We start from the raw sequence: 14,653 nt of genomic DNA on the forward strand, positions 1-14,653 counted from the left end.
TTGTTTTCTAGAGAGACTGACCACAATCAAGCTGCAGATTGAGCCCAAATCTGTGTCTAATGCAGAGTCTAATACTGCAAGCCAGACCTGGGGTTGCTAGTGAAAGTTGACCTATTTGTCTCATGGTTGAAGAATTCCTAGACCATACCTAGCAGAATAACCAGAAGTAGACTTTTGGCCACTTCTTGGGATATCCGTCACCACTGTTGACATCCTCTGCATAATAGTCAGCTGACTCCAGCCGCACCATGTGTCCCTTGAAGCTAATCTGTGCCACCTTTTAGGCTTTTGAGACCACTTGAGCTCTGACTTCATGGCACTTATCACCATATCTGCTAAAACTTGCCAACTCTGTGATGTTACCTTTTTTTCCACACACGTTGATTAGATACTTTGTTGATTAGGTATGGTTTTCTCTAAAAGGGGATTATCTCTTCCTGATTGCCTCCAAGATGAGGATGAAATGTTTGGGGGCTCTAGGAATCTAGTTCCCAAATTTGAGATTTCATGCTAATCATTCCTGGGTGAAATGTGTCTTTCTTTCCCATAACCGCAATTCTAGGCCAGCCTGGCTTGTGTACACTCTGAGTTGCATCCCAGCCTACTGGGAGTTATGGGACTCCAACTTAGTTCTGATTAAGTTTTATGTAAATATTCTTGTCTCTATTTTACCTGGCTCTACTAGATAAAATGTCTAGAAAAAAGTAGAGGGCAACTAGAATAAAGGTGAGATTATAGGTACCGGAATGAGACACACTGATTCTGTGGTGGTAGAGGGAGAATAACAACCTGAAACCTGGGAAATGAACAACTTAGACCTTAGAAGCTGTGAGGAATGCTGGGGCATTAACAACCTTTTTTCATTCTGAATAACCCTGGTGCAGCCCAGAAAAGAGTCTGGGAATAGTATTAGTTAGACCAGACAGTAAGGCAGAGGCAGTGGTTTCATCTGCTTTTGGCCCCCCACATTACCCTTAAGAATCCTTTGAGACTATTCTATCTCTCTGTGATGTAGGCATGGAACTCTAGTGGGCAGTGTGCACTCTCAGTGCCCATGGTTCAAGGCCACGGTTTTTCAGATCATGGACGCCATTGCTTTTTCCTGAAGAGACTTAATACCCCGTGTCTGAGCTTAAGCGGAGCTCTAGGCAGCATTGATTGCATTTTATTCTTCCTTTATGAACTGGGATTTCTCCTTCTGTTTTTCTACCACCTAAAATGAATCTGTGTTTGTCAATATTCAGGTAAATCAGAGACATAAATCAGGTAAGGAATCCTAGACACAGCTTTTAGCATAGCTGGACTGTTGCCTATTTCTCTTCCCACTTTATGAGATCAATTATGTTGACACAGAGAGAAAACCGTAGATGGGTTCTCTCAGAAGCAATTAGAGAAGTGTAATTCTAGAGAAGCTGGTAGGACAGGAGAGGAGGCCCAGTGAGGGTCAAAGCTTCTGTCCAAATTTTTGAGTCTAGCTGTGTGTGGCAGACGAATCCAGGAAAGATCCCAGATCCCTGGAAGGGATTATTAGTAGAAGATCCACTACATTCGAACACTGGGGTAGATGTCCATCCGTCACCTTCTGAGTCAGATTTTCATGGTTAAGTCTGTGATAGGGCTGCAGAGACATTCTCACCTGGGAAAGCCTCTGATCATGTGGAACATGTGTGGCTATGGCACAGGGAGAAGTCTTCTATTTGAAAGAACATCATACGTGTGTGGATGTGAGTGTCTGCGCTCTCCTGACTAAATGATTGTTTGAGAATGATGCACAAATAGCTCTTTATTGTTTTGAATTTAATAAATATTGGAACAGAAACAAACATTTGCATCTACTTTCAAATTGAGTAAGAGCTTGAGCAACTTCCAGGAAAATGTCACAGGAGGAAACTCCGAGGCCTTGCCCATCCCAGAAACCTCAAAAATCCTGATACAATCTTTGGAATTAACCTTATCAACACTTAATTTTTTGCCATATGGATTCGTGTTTATAAAAAAGATATTTTCATTGGACTTTTATTTTGTTATATGCCATGAAAAATAAATCATTTATTCCCCCTTCAAATTCATACGTGGATAGTATTAGGCATGTGGCCTTTGGGGAAGTGATGAAGCCAAGAGTTCTTCATCTTCATGAATGGAATCAGTGCCCTTTCAAAGGAGGTTGAAGGGACTGCCCTTGTCCCTTGTGCAAGAATGTACCATCTATGGGGAACAGGGCTCTCACCAAATACTAAATTTGCTGCTCCCTTGATCTTGCAGTTTCCAGCCTCCACAACTGTGAAAAATACATTTCTTTTGTTTATCCTTTACCTAGTCTAAGGTATTGTGTTATAGCAGCCTGGATGCACCATGACACTTTCTTAGGCACTTTGGCCTATTTCTGAAATTTTTAGTTTCAATGACTAAGTTTTTTTAAACAATCAAGATTTTTTACAGGACTGGCCAACCCTTTTTTTTTTTTAGAGTTTTCTTGGCTATTCTTATTTGTGATGTCATCTATATAATATTTTATAGCAACATGTCTACTTCCAATATTTAATGGCATCTGTATTGGTACAAAATTGAATTTATAAATTACCTTAAGGACAATGTATGTTGATAATATTGAGTTTTTCTGCCTAAGAATATGATACAAATTTTCTATTTGCTTATGTCTACATTCATATATTTCATAAACTTTCTGTGGTTTTTCTCATTCTGTACACCTTTTTGTAATATTTATTCCTAGTTTATTTTATTCTGCTAAAAAGTAATTTGAGACACAATGAAATTGTAAAGTGTTTATTTGAGTAAGAGCAATTCATAAATTATAGAATATCAGACTGAAAGACATTTAGTGTTTCATTGACAATGTAAGAAGCAAGTATTTATTGGAAAAATGTAGAAACAAAGAAATCATTTGATTGGTGGTAGCACAAAATTGTTTTTTATTTATTTTTTGTTTGTTTGTTTACCTTGTTGGACAGTTCCTATTTATATAAGGTTGTTGGCTACTCCTGTTTGGTTGAGCTTCCTTTGTGTTTTGTAAATAGGCAGGTACAATAAATAATTTAAGTTCTTCTATTTGCAAATCAAGCAAGGTTGAGATCATTTATGAGACCTAACTGATTTTGTCTGCTCAGAGATTATTGAGACCTGATCTCCATTTTAATTTACATTAACAAATTTTCTGTACTTTTATTTTCCATCAAAATTGTAACTTATAAATTATTATTGTTGCACATACGTAGGCCCATGTTGTGTATGTTTTGAGGACACGTCCTGCTTTCAAACTCATTTGTAGTATGTTATCATTGAATTTGCCCCATTTATTGGAATGATAAACTGCAATCTCCCAACTACAAGAGCTATGAGTTCTGGGGAGATAAGGGTAAAGATAAGGCAAAAGTGAAAACAGTTTCCAACCCACACATGCAATAAAAACAAACTTCACATAGATACAATGAATAATTATCTAAACTTGAAAATACCCTGAAAACATTAATTTTTATCTCATTACTATGTAATATGGAAATTACAAAACAAAAAACCCAAAGACTTTTATTTTTTAAATAGAAATGAAGCTATTCGTATGATGAAATAGTCCATAATTTAAATGTAAAATGTCAATAGGAAATATATGAAATAAAATCATGTGTAAAAGTGACAATGCCTGTATTAGATCTAATATCTTACAATAAAATAAGAGAAGTTGAAACCTACAAAATGGAAGAAAGTTTAAAATTAGTCAGATATTATGAGCCTGGTGAAGAATAAATACATATTTCAATAAGCATTTAATGTGTTTTGTCTTAGATTTTATATTAAATAATAAAAAGTAAACAAACCAATAACATGGTAATTTCATCCTGATCCCATCAAACTGAAAAAATATAAACATTTCTCCATTAGAAGGTGGATTTATGGATTGGCCTCATGCTGCATTCAAGCACTTTGGCCAGGACCCAACACTTATTGCCAAGAGTCATCAAGCTAGAAGTTTGCTTTTAAGATGTTCCCCAGCCTGAGAAAAAGACACTTTGTCCTGACTTCTTCAACTCTGACATAGGTTGTGCTTAATAAATGCAAAGCCAGCTCTATGCTTACCAAGCATCTATGTAGCTAGAGCTGCAAATTGAGTATTTAGGCACTAGGCAAGAGGCGTTTCCAGGTTTCCAACCAAACTTTCTAGAATTTCCCAAAAATATTGACTTTGTCTTTTTCAGACCCCATCTCCCAAAGAGAATCAGAGAGGGGTCTGGAAGCCATTTAGAATCTGCAGCCTCCTCCCTAGTAACAATGGACTTGCATACAAAGAGGCAACCTACTGCCCTCAAAGACACCAGCCCAGATTCTGGGCATTGAATTCCTGCCTCCCCATAAAAGAGCTCATCTCAGTCACATCAAAGCCCGCACTCTTCTTCAACGTTCACCTTCCAGACACATTCCAAAACAGCCCCTCAGAATTGTCTTGAGATGAAACAAAAGGTGATGAAGCTCCAGGTTCAGAATGCCTGCCTCATTCCTCCCTCCTGAGAAGTCTACACCTGCTGGTTAGAGCTCTCACACCTTAGGGAGCCCGGCCTCTCAGAGCGCATCCTCTAACAGCACCTCCCGGCCTTTTCCTCCTCTAAGGAGAGTGCCCAGGAATTACAGGGAATACATGGCCTCCACTCTCACGTGACTTGGTTGACTGATGAACTGATGTCTGAGGAGGAAAAATATGCAGGGAACAGCCTGGGTCTTGTGAATCCCTGTTTCCCCAGCTATGATGCCCCAAGTAATATTGGGTGGTAGACAGAAACTGCCTAATAAAATTAACTAAATTTAAGGTGACTTGAAGGGGAATTTATCATATGTGATATGCAAAATTATAGTTAGTGAACTTTATTTAAAAACAGTCACAATTTCATAGGAAGCTATGAAAATTATCTGCGCTTGCTATGTAAATGATTGAGTTTGGGGTAACTATCTGAAGGCCATGAGCTTGAAAAGATATATGCTACTTAATTTCATAAGACATTTACTTACAAATATTTGCCATTTTTGCTCTCATTATATGAAAATATTTTCTTGTGAAGAGCATTTCTATAAAAAAATAGAAATGTTGCCAATTTTTGTTATTAAAATAATAAAATTGCTTAGTTTGTTATTCTTAACCAAATGCTCCTACAGATAGCACATAGCACTCATGCTTTGATTGTTTCTTTTTCACCTTAGGTCAATTTCCCTTAATTTTATTCATCAAATTGTATTTACTCTAGATATTGCAGTTGTCATGTACCCTATGGATTTGTACTTTGTTAGAAATATGAATTATCAGGCCAGGTGCGGCGGCTTATGCCAATAATCCCAGCATTTTGGGAGGCCGAGGCTGGTGGATCGCCTGAGGTCAGGAGTTCGAGACCAGCCTGGCCAATGTGGTGAAACCCCATCTCTACTAAAAATACCAAAACTTAGCCGGACATGGTGGCACTTGCCTGTAATCCCAGCTACTCAGGAGACTGAGGCAGGAGAATCACTTGAGTCTGGGAGATGGAGGTTCTGGTCAGCTGAGATCGTGCCATTGCACTCCAGCCTGGGTAACAAGAGTGAAACTCCAACTTAAAAAAAAAAGAAGAAAGTATTCTTGGTCAAAACTCAGAACTATTAAATAAAAATCTGGATTTTGAATACTACGTTGAGGTAACTTATATGCACATTAATGATTGATAAATGTTGTAATTCTATTCTTAAAAGGGGAAAAGTTTATATGAGTGTATTCATTTGTCAAAAAGGTACAGTTCAGGTTTACCTTGCAATGAATATACATTTTATCCAAAAAGCCTAAAAAATAGGCTGGGCGTGGTGGCTCACGCTTGTAATCCCAGCACTTTGGGAGGCTGAGGTGGGCGGATCACGAGGTCAGGAGATCGAGACCACAGTGAAACCCCATCTCTACTAAAAATATAAAAAATTAGCTGGGCGTGGTGGCGGGTGCCTGTAATCCCAGCTACTCGGAGAGGCTGAGGCAGGAGAATGGCGTGAACCCGGGAGGCGGAGCTTGCAGTGAGCTGAGATAGTGCCAATGCACTCCAGCACTCCAGCCTGGGTGACAGAGCGAGACTCCATCTCAAAAAACAAAAAAATAAAAAAAAATGAAATTTGGGGGGAATGGCTGGGAGTATAGATGAAACAAAAATGACCCATGACTAGTAGCTGTTAAAGCTGGGTGACAGGTCTGTTATACTTTTTTGTATTTCGTGTATGTTTTTAATGTTCTGTATTAAAACACTTGTACAAAATGACAAAGTTTATCTACACTTAGCTCTAAGATCTTGGTTATCTTTGTGAACGAGAAAGTGTCAGGGGCATGAACAAGTCTGATTCTATTTTACACAAGTGTATTTATTTTGTAATAATTCATCAAGCATTCCATAAATGTTTTGTGCCTATATTTCTGTATGCATGTTATACATCAATAAAAATTTAAATAATACATATTTGCATAATAATTCTAAATTAAGATTTTAGAGTGATAGTAATGTTTTGTTTTGTTTTAAAGTGGGATATGTTCACTCAGGATATCATCAGGTGTATATTAATGTTCCTAATTATTCATTTATGTTTTAACTTTTGGGTGACTCCCCCCAGGTCTTTTAATTTTTACCTCAACACAGTAAGTAGCATGGTTTTAACTTTTTGGAATGCATCTTTGTTTTCAGCAGGGTTCTCCACTATGAATGATGCTCACCCAGGCCAGGGCACACGGCACAGTGATCGTGCACAGGATGCACTGAGCACACACGGAATTGGGTGAATCAGGCATGGAAAGCAGAGGCTGGGTCTGCAAAGTATAGTTAGTAAAAAAAAATCCAGGTAACATTGAAAGGTCACAACTCAGCAGCAAACGTATTTACATTCATTTGAGAACTCATTTCTAATAAAAGCTGCTGGTTAAAGCCATGGTTTTGTGGCTTGCCTACACACTGTAATCACCGGAGAACTTTAAACCATATTGTTTTTCAGATCCAACTCCAATGATTCTGATTTAATTGATCAGTTACAACTTGGGTTTAAGGGATTTTGAAAGTTTTCCTCCCCGCAGGCGATTCTCATACACCAGGGGTAAGAAGTGCTGGATAGGGGTGAGGGATGATTCAGCTGTGAGGGATTTCCATGTACGCTTCAGGATTTGCCCCATTGCAACTCTGGAGATTGGGGTCTTAGAAAACATTCTTGCCCTGTTAAAATTTAAAGGATGACTTCAAGACATACTTAGCTGTTTGGCTACATTGCAGAAAAAGAAAATGCCTTCTCCAGAGATCAGTTTTTTGAGATAGGGTTTTACTCTGTCAGCCAGGCTGGAGTGCAGTGGTGTGATCATGGCTTACTGCAGCCTTGACCTCCCAGGCTCAAGTGATCCTCCAGCTTCAGCCTTCTGAGTAGCTGGGACTGAAGACATGCACCACCAGGCCTGGCTAATTTTTTAAATTTTTTTTTTGCGTGTGGAGATAGGGTATCGCCATGTTGCCAGGGCTGGTCTCAAACTCCTGGGCTCAAGCAATCCTCCCACCTCAGCCTCCCGAATAGTTAGAACTACATTCACAGGCTAGCATGCCTAGAGTCTTTATTAAAATGTAGCTACTAGAAAATTCAAAATTCACATGTGCCTCACATATTATTTCTTAGAGAATTGCCACCCTTTTGAAATCTCAGGCTGCGTACTCCAAAGCATGGATGCCACGAAAGTAAAAAATCTGAAATTTTAAAATAATTGTCATTATATTGCTTCCATTTATGAATAACACATATACATTATTCATAAATAAAGATAACTTTACATACAAATGTAAATGCGAATCTTTTACAGGCAGGGCCAGTTTCCAGTGCACGGAGGAAGCCCTGCCAGGAAAGGATCCAGGAAAAAACTATAATTCTTGCTTTATTCAACCCAGTGTCAAATCACATATGTCACTCATGGCCTGAGGGGGTGGGGTGGGGAATTGAACTATATCCGATCATGGGTGCTGGAGTGGAAACTGTCTAATCATGTGCAGAGCTGGAGAAGAGGGGGCAGCTTTTTGGATCTAGGGGGGCCTTTTTCTGTCGCTCCAGCCAGAGCTCAGAGCACTAAAGCCACCTCAATCTAATTGCCTGTTTTTTAGTTATTCTGACACTCCAAAAGATAACGAGTTTTCTCATGCATTTTCCAAATGTGTGGCAAGCAGAGCCTCAAATCTACCACCCTGTTGCCCCAGCCTGACTCTGGCTTACAGTCAGATTTTAAATATCCAGTTCTTTCCTGACAGTCACCAACAGCAACTAAGCTTGAATAATTCACAGCATTATCAACTGTTCTTTACTGTACATTCCAGACGCAGTATTTTAATTCATCATTATTTCAAAGAGCAGTTGATGGCAGTTTTTGAGAAAGGATCTTTCATTTGTAAACATTTTACAAGAGATGAAAGTAGAGAATAATCCCCTGACACCCCACAAAAAAAGAAAAACCTTTGTGCCCCTTCCTTTAATCTTCCTTTGGCACAGACAACTCATCAGAATGTCTTTGGGTTGAGGCTTCACTTTGGAAACTTCACAGGGCAATACATCCTCAGACATCCTGTGTTATTTTCTTGGCTTTGAGTTTCAAAACTGAGGATTCCCCAAGACGCCAACAGTGGCCATGACTCCTGAAGTGTCTAGTAAATAACATCCCTTGTGTCATCTCCTCTCAGGGAACAGCCCAAGGTATGGGAATGCAGCCTCTTTGTGGAGTGGTTGGATGCACTGTGCCTGGAAGGAATCTCCAGGTGTACCCTTACTCTAAAAGCAAACCCCTTAGTACATTAATATTTTCTTACCCCAACACTTAGTTACTATTCCTTAGAGACACTTGCAGGCCAGGCAATTGGATGGTGGTATGGAGGAAAAGATGATCTCAGATTGGCGAAGGGGGAGAAAATATTTCAAAGGGTAAGGAAAACCCAACCCAGTGAGGCAGCGCAAATACCTGCAAAGCAAAATGCACCTCAGGGACACAGTGGAGCAGAGAGTAGTGGCTCTTGGTAGGAGTGTCATGACCCACTTCACTGAGCCAGATGGGAGTGGGGAAAATGTCCTAAGTGATAGAATGGTTGACTTGACACTTGGGTCAGATATGTCTGTGTTTCAATCAGCATTGTCACCTCCTAATTTTGTCACCTTGAAAATATTTTTGTACTTTTTTTAACTTGTTTTTAATTAACTGTAAATTACATTTTACCAGTAGAGCTTGAAAGGTAAGAAAATATTTACGAAGCACATTAAGTTGGTTAATTTTGAAAAAAATAAGTAATAATATATTTCATTTGTTAAAAATTGTTACTTACCTATTTCTTTAGCAGAATGAGTACAGTAAGTTTCCCAGGTCTGTTTTTTGTTTGTTTAACAGGTACTTTCAAGCTGAATCCCACAGCTCACTGTTGAAAATGGTACCAGGTGTAAAGATAGGGATAGTCGCTCTTCCACTACGGTGGTAGGAAATAAATACATAACCACAAGCACGTGAGGTAGATTAATTATCAAATTACATAAATTTATCATAACATCAGTTGTTCTGTTTTTCAAAATAGAGAATTTGTGAAAGTGAATATCTCTGTTCTGTATGCTGCTATCTGGATGTTTGAGAGTAATGCTAAGTTTTAGGAGCTGCGACTTGGCATCTCCTGGAAGTGTTCACATATGATAAATTGTTTACTACATGATTTGTTATGAACATAATTACATTACATGTTTATTTTCTCAAAGGGATAGATACTTTGGCTTTCCTTGTTGAGGTATACGATGTATAAGATGTAAGCCCTTTATAATTTCTTTATTTTTTTGAGACAGAGTTTCACTTTTGTTGCCCAGGCTGGAGTGCAATGGCATGATCTCAGCTCACTGCAACCTCCTCCTTCTGGGTTCAAGCGATTCTTCTGCCTTGGCCTCCCGAGTAACTGGGATTACAGGCATGCACCACCATGCCTGGCTAATTTTGCATTTTTAGTAGAGACAGGCTTTCTTCATATTGGTCAGGCTGGTCTCGAACTCCCAACCTCAGGTGATCTGCCCACCTGACCATAGTTTTCTCTCCTTTAAACCTTAGATTTGAATAATCTTTGCTGGATTCTTCAAACGTGAAGTATTTTTTAAATTGAAAACTAAATGAATGACTCTAACTGGGAAGTAGAAGTCTTAGCCCACTGATTAAAATCTAAGGCCAATCTTAAGCCTGCAAATGGGGGCCACTGAAGGCCAAGTTGATTCTTCCTGGGGGTCTGCCCTGCAGATGTCCGAGCCTGCTCACATCCACCGTGGAAAGAGCGTTGATCACTGCCAGAAGATATAGAGCCTTGGTAAGCTGGAAGTTCACAGGCAGATGCAGTTGAGGTTGAGATAGAAGAAATGTCAGGAGACTCGTTCTAGAATGGAAAAGCTAGTGTCCTGAGACTGTTTCTAGACTTTGTCAAATGAAACTAATTTGGATTTACATAAGAAGTTAAGAAGTATTGCAACAAAGAAAAAGTACAAATGATAAGATCTTTGAGGATTTCAAAGGTTAGGTGGAAAGAGGCTTTATTTCATAGGGAGGAGAAAACAAGTTTACAAAGAAGGTTGAAAGGGAAGCACAGGATGGAGAGTAGCAAAATCAGATCCCAGATAAGATAATGTTTCACCTTGAAGTCAGCCTGTTCTTAGGAGGGTGTGTATAAATATGGGTTGTAGGTTCACTCAGGCTGTGGGTGAGTCAAAGTTCAGGGGCTGGTGGGAAGAAGAGAAACAAGCAAAGTTTTGTTAACAAGTACTTTGTTTTGACCACTGAAGACTAAATTACTGACCTGGTTGTTCATTATTAAAAATGGGAATTTGCAATCTGTGTCCATCCTTTTGATAGGTCAAAAAAAAAAAAGTAGGGGTGGAGCCAAGATGGCCGAATAGGAACAGCTCCGGTCTCCAGCTCCCAGCCCCAGCGACACAGAAGACGGGTGATTTCTGCATTTCTGCTTGAGGTACCGGTTTCATCTCACTAGGGAGTGCCTAACAGTGGGTGCAGGACAGTCGGTGAAGCGCACTGTGCGCGAGCCGAAGCAGGGCGAGGCATTGCCTCACTCGGGAAGCGCAAGGGGTCAGGGAGTTCCCTTTCCTAGTCAAAGAAAGGGGAAACAGACGGCACCTGGAATATCGGGTCAGTCCCATCCTAAATACTGCGCTTTTCCAACGGGCCTGGAAAACGGCACACTAGGAGATTGTGTCCCGCACCTGGCTCGGAGGGTCCTATGCCCACGGAGTCTCGCTGATTGCTAGCACAGCAGTCTGAGATCACGCTGCAAGGCGGCAACGAGGCTGGGGGAGGGGCGCCCGCCATTGCCCAGGCTTGCTTAGGTAAACAAAGCAGCCAGGAAGCTCGAACTGGGTGGAGCCCACCACAGCTCAAGGAGGCCTGCCTGCCTCTGTAGGCTCCACCTCTGGGGGCAGGGCACAGACAACCAAAAACTCAGCGAGAACCTCCACAGCCTTAAATGTCCCTGTCTGACTGACAGCTTTGAAGAGAGTAGTGGTTCTCCCAGCACGCAGCTGGAGATCTGAGAACGGACAGACTGCCTCCTAAAGTGGGTCCCTCACCCCTGAGCAGCCTAACTGGGAGGCACCCCTCCAGTAGGGACAGACTGACACCTCATTCAACCGGGTACTCCTCTGAGACAAAACTTTCAGAGGAACTATCAGACAGCTGAATTTGTGGTCTCACGAAAATCCACTGTTCTGCAGCCACCGCTGCTGACACCCAGCCAAACAGGGTCTGGAGTGGACCTCTAGTAAACTCCAACAGACCTGCAGCTGAGGGTCTTGTTTGGTAGAAGGAAAATTAACAAACAGAAAGGACATCCACACCAAAAACCCATCTGTACATCACCATCATCGAAGACAAAAAGTAGACAAAACCACAAAGATGGGGAAAAAACAGACCAAAAAAACTGGAAACTCTAAAAAACAGAGCACCTCTCCTCCTCCAAAGGAACGCAGTTCCTCACCAGCAACGGAACAAAGCTGGATGGAGGATGACTTTGATGAGTTGAGAGAAGAAGGCTTCAGACGATCAAACTACTCTGAGCTACGAGAGGAAATTCAAAACAATAGCAAAGAAGTTAAAAACTTTGAAAAAAAATTAGAAGAATGGATAACTAGAATAACCAATGGAGAGAAGGGCTTCAAGGAGATGATGGAGCTGAAAGCCAAGTTTCGAGAACTACGTGAAGAATGCAGAAGCCTCAGTAGCAGATGCGATCAACTGGAAGAAAGGGTATCGCTGATAGAAGATGAAATGAATGAAATGAAGAGAGAAGGGAAGTTTAGAGAAAAAAGAATAAAAAGAAATGAACAAAGCCTCCAAGAAATTTGGGACTATGTGAAAAGACCAAACCTACGTCTGATTGGTGTACCTGAAAATGATGGGGAGAATGGAACCAAGTTGGAAAACACTCTGCAAGATATTATCCAGGAGAACTTCCCCAATCTAGCAAGGCAGGCCAGCATTCAGATTCAGGAAATACAGAGAACGCCACAAAGATACTCCTCGAGAAGGGCAACTCCAAGACACATAATTGTCAGATTCACCAAAGTTGAAATGAAGGAAAAAATGTTAAGGGCAGCCAGAGAGAAAGGTCGGGTTACCCACAAAGGGAAGCCCATCAGACTAACAGCTGATCTCTCAGCAGAAACTCTACAAGCCAGAAGAGAGTGGGGGCCGATATTCAACATTCTTAAAGAAAAGAATTTTCAGCCCAGAATTTCCTATCCCGCCAAACTAAGCTTCATAAGTGAAGGAGAAATAAAATACTTTACAGACAAGCAAACGCTGAGTGATTTTGTCACCACCAGGCCTGCCCTAAAAGAGCTCCTGAAGGAAGCACTAAACATGGAAAGGAACAACCGGTACCAGCCCCTGCAAAAACATGCCAAATTGTAAAGACCATCGAGGCTAGGAAGAAACTATAGCAACTAACGAGCAAAATAACCAACTAACATCATAATGACAGGATCAGATTCACACATAACAATATTCACGTTAAATGTAAATGGGCTAAATGCTCCAATCAAAAGACACAGACTGGCAAACTGGATAAGGAGTCAGGACCCATCAGTGTGCTGTATTCAGGAAACCCATCTCACGTGCAGAGACACACATAGACTCAAAATAAAGGGATGGAGGAAGATCTATCAAGCAACTGGAAAACAAAAAAAGGCAGGGGTTGCAATCCTAGTCTCTGATAAAATAGACTTTAAACCAACAAAGATCAAAAGAGACAAAGAAGGCCATTACATAATGGTAAAGGGATCAATTCAACAAGAAGAGCTAACTATCCTAAATATATATGCACCCAACACAGGAGCACCCAGATTCATAAAGCAGGTCCTCAGTGACCTACAAAGGGACTTAAACTCCCACACAATAATAATGGGAGATTTTAACACCCCACTGTCAGCATTAGACAGATCAACGAGACAGAAAGTTAACAAGGATATCCAGGAATTGAACTCAGCTCTACATAAAGTGGACCTAATAGACATCTACAGAACTCTCCACCCCAAATCAACAGAATATACATTTTTTTCAGCACCACACCGCACCTATTCCAAAATTGACCACATAGTTGGAAGTAAAGCTCTTCTCAGCAAATGTAAAAGAACAGAGATTATAACAAACTGTCTCTCAGACCACAGTGCAATCAAACTAGAACTCAGGATTAAGAAACTCAGTCAAAACCGCTCAACTACATGGAAACTGAACAACCTGCTCCTGAATGACTATTGGGTACATAATGAAATGAAGGAAGAAATAAAGATGTTCTTTGAAACCAACGAGAACAAAGACACAACATACCAGAATCTCTGGGACACGTTCAAAGCAGTGTGTAGAGGGAAATTTATAGCACTAAATGCCCACAAGAGAAAGCAGGAAAGATCCAAAATTGACACCCTAACATCACAATTAAAAGAACTAGAAAAGCAAGAGCAAACACATTCAAAAGCTAGCAGAAGGCTAGAAATAACTAAAATCAGAGCAGAACTGAAGGAAATAGAGACACAAAAAACCCTTCAAAAAATTAATGAATCCAGGAGCTGGTTTTTTGAAAAGATCAACAAAATTGATGGACCACTAGCAAGACTAATAAAGAAGAAAAGAGAGAAGAATCAAATAGATGCAATAAAAAACGAAAAAGGGGATATCACCACCGATCCCACAGAAATACAATCTACCATCAGAGAATACTACAAACACCTCTATGCAAATAAACTAGAAAATCTAGAAGAAATGGATAAATTCCTCGACAAATACACCCTCCCAAGACTAAACCAGGAAGAAGTTGAATCTCTGAATAGACCAATAACAGGTTCTGAAATTGTGGCAATAATCAATAGCTTACCAACCAAAAAGAGTCCAGGACCTGATGGATTCACAGCTGAATTCTACCAGAGGTACAAGGAGGAACTGGTCCCATTCCTTCTGAAACTATTCCAATCGATAGAAAAAGAGGGAATCCTCCCTAACACATTTTACGAAGCCAGCATCGTCCTGATACCAAAACCTGGCAGAGACTTAACCAAAAAAGAGAATTTCAGACCAATATCCTTGATGAACATTGATGCAAAAATCCTCAATAAAATACTG

Source organism: Symphalangus syndactylus, chromosome 4 (assembly GCF_028878055.3).
Source record: "Symphalangus syndactylus isolate Jambi chromosome 4, NHGRI_mSymSyn1-v2.1_pri, whole genome shotgun sequence".
NCBI lineage: Eukaryota > Metazoa > Chordata > Mammalia > Primates > Hylobatidae > Symphalangus > Symphalangus syndactylus.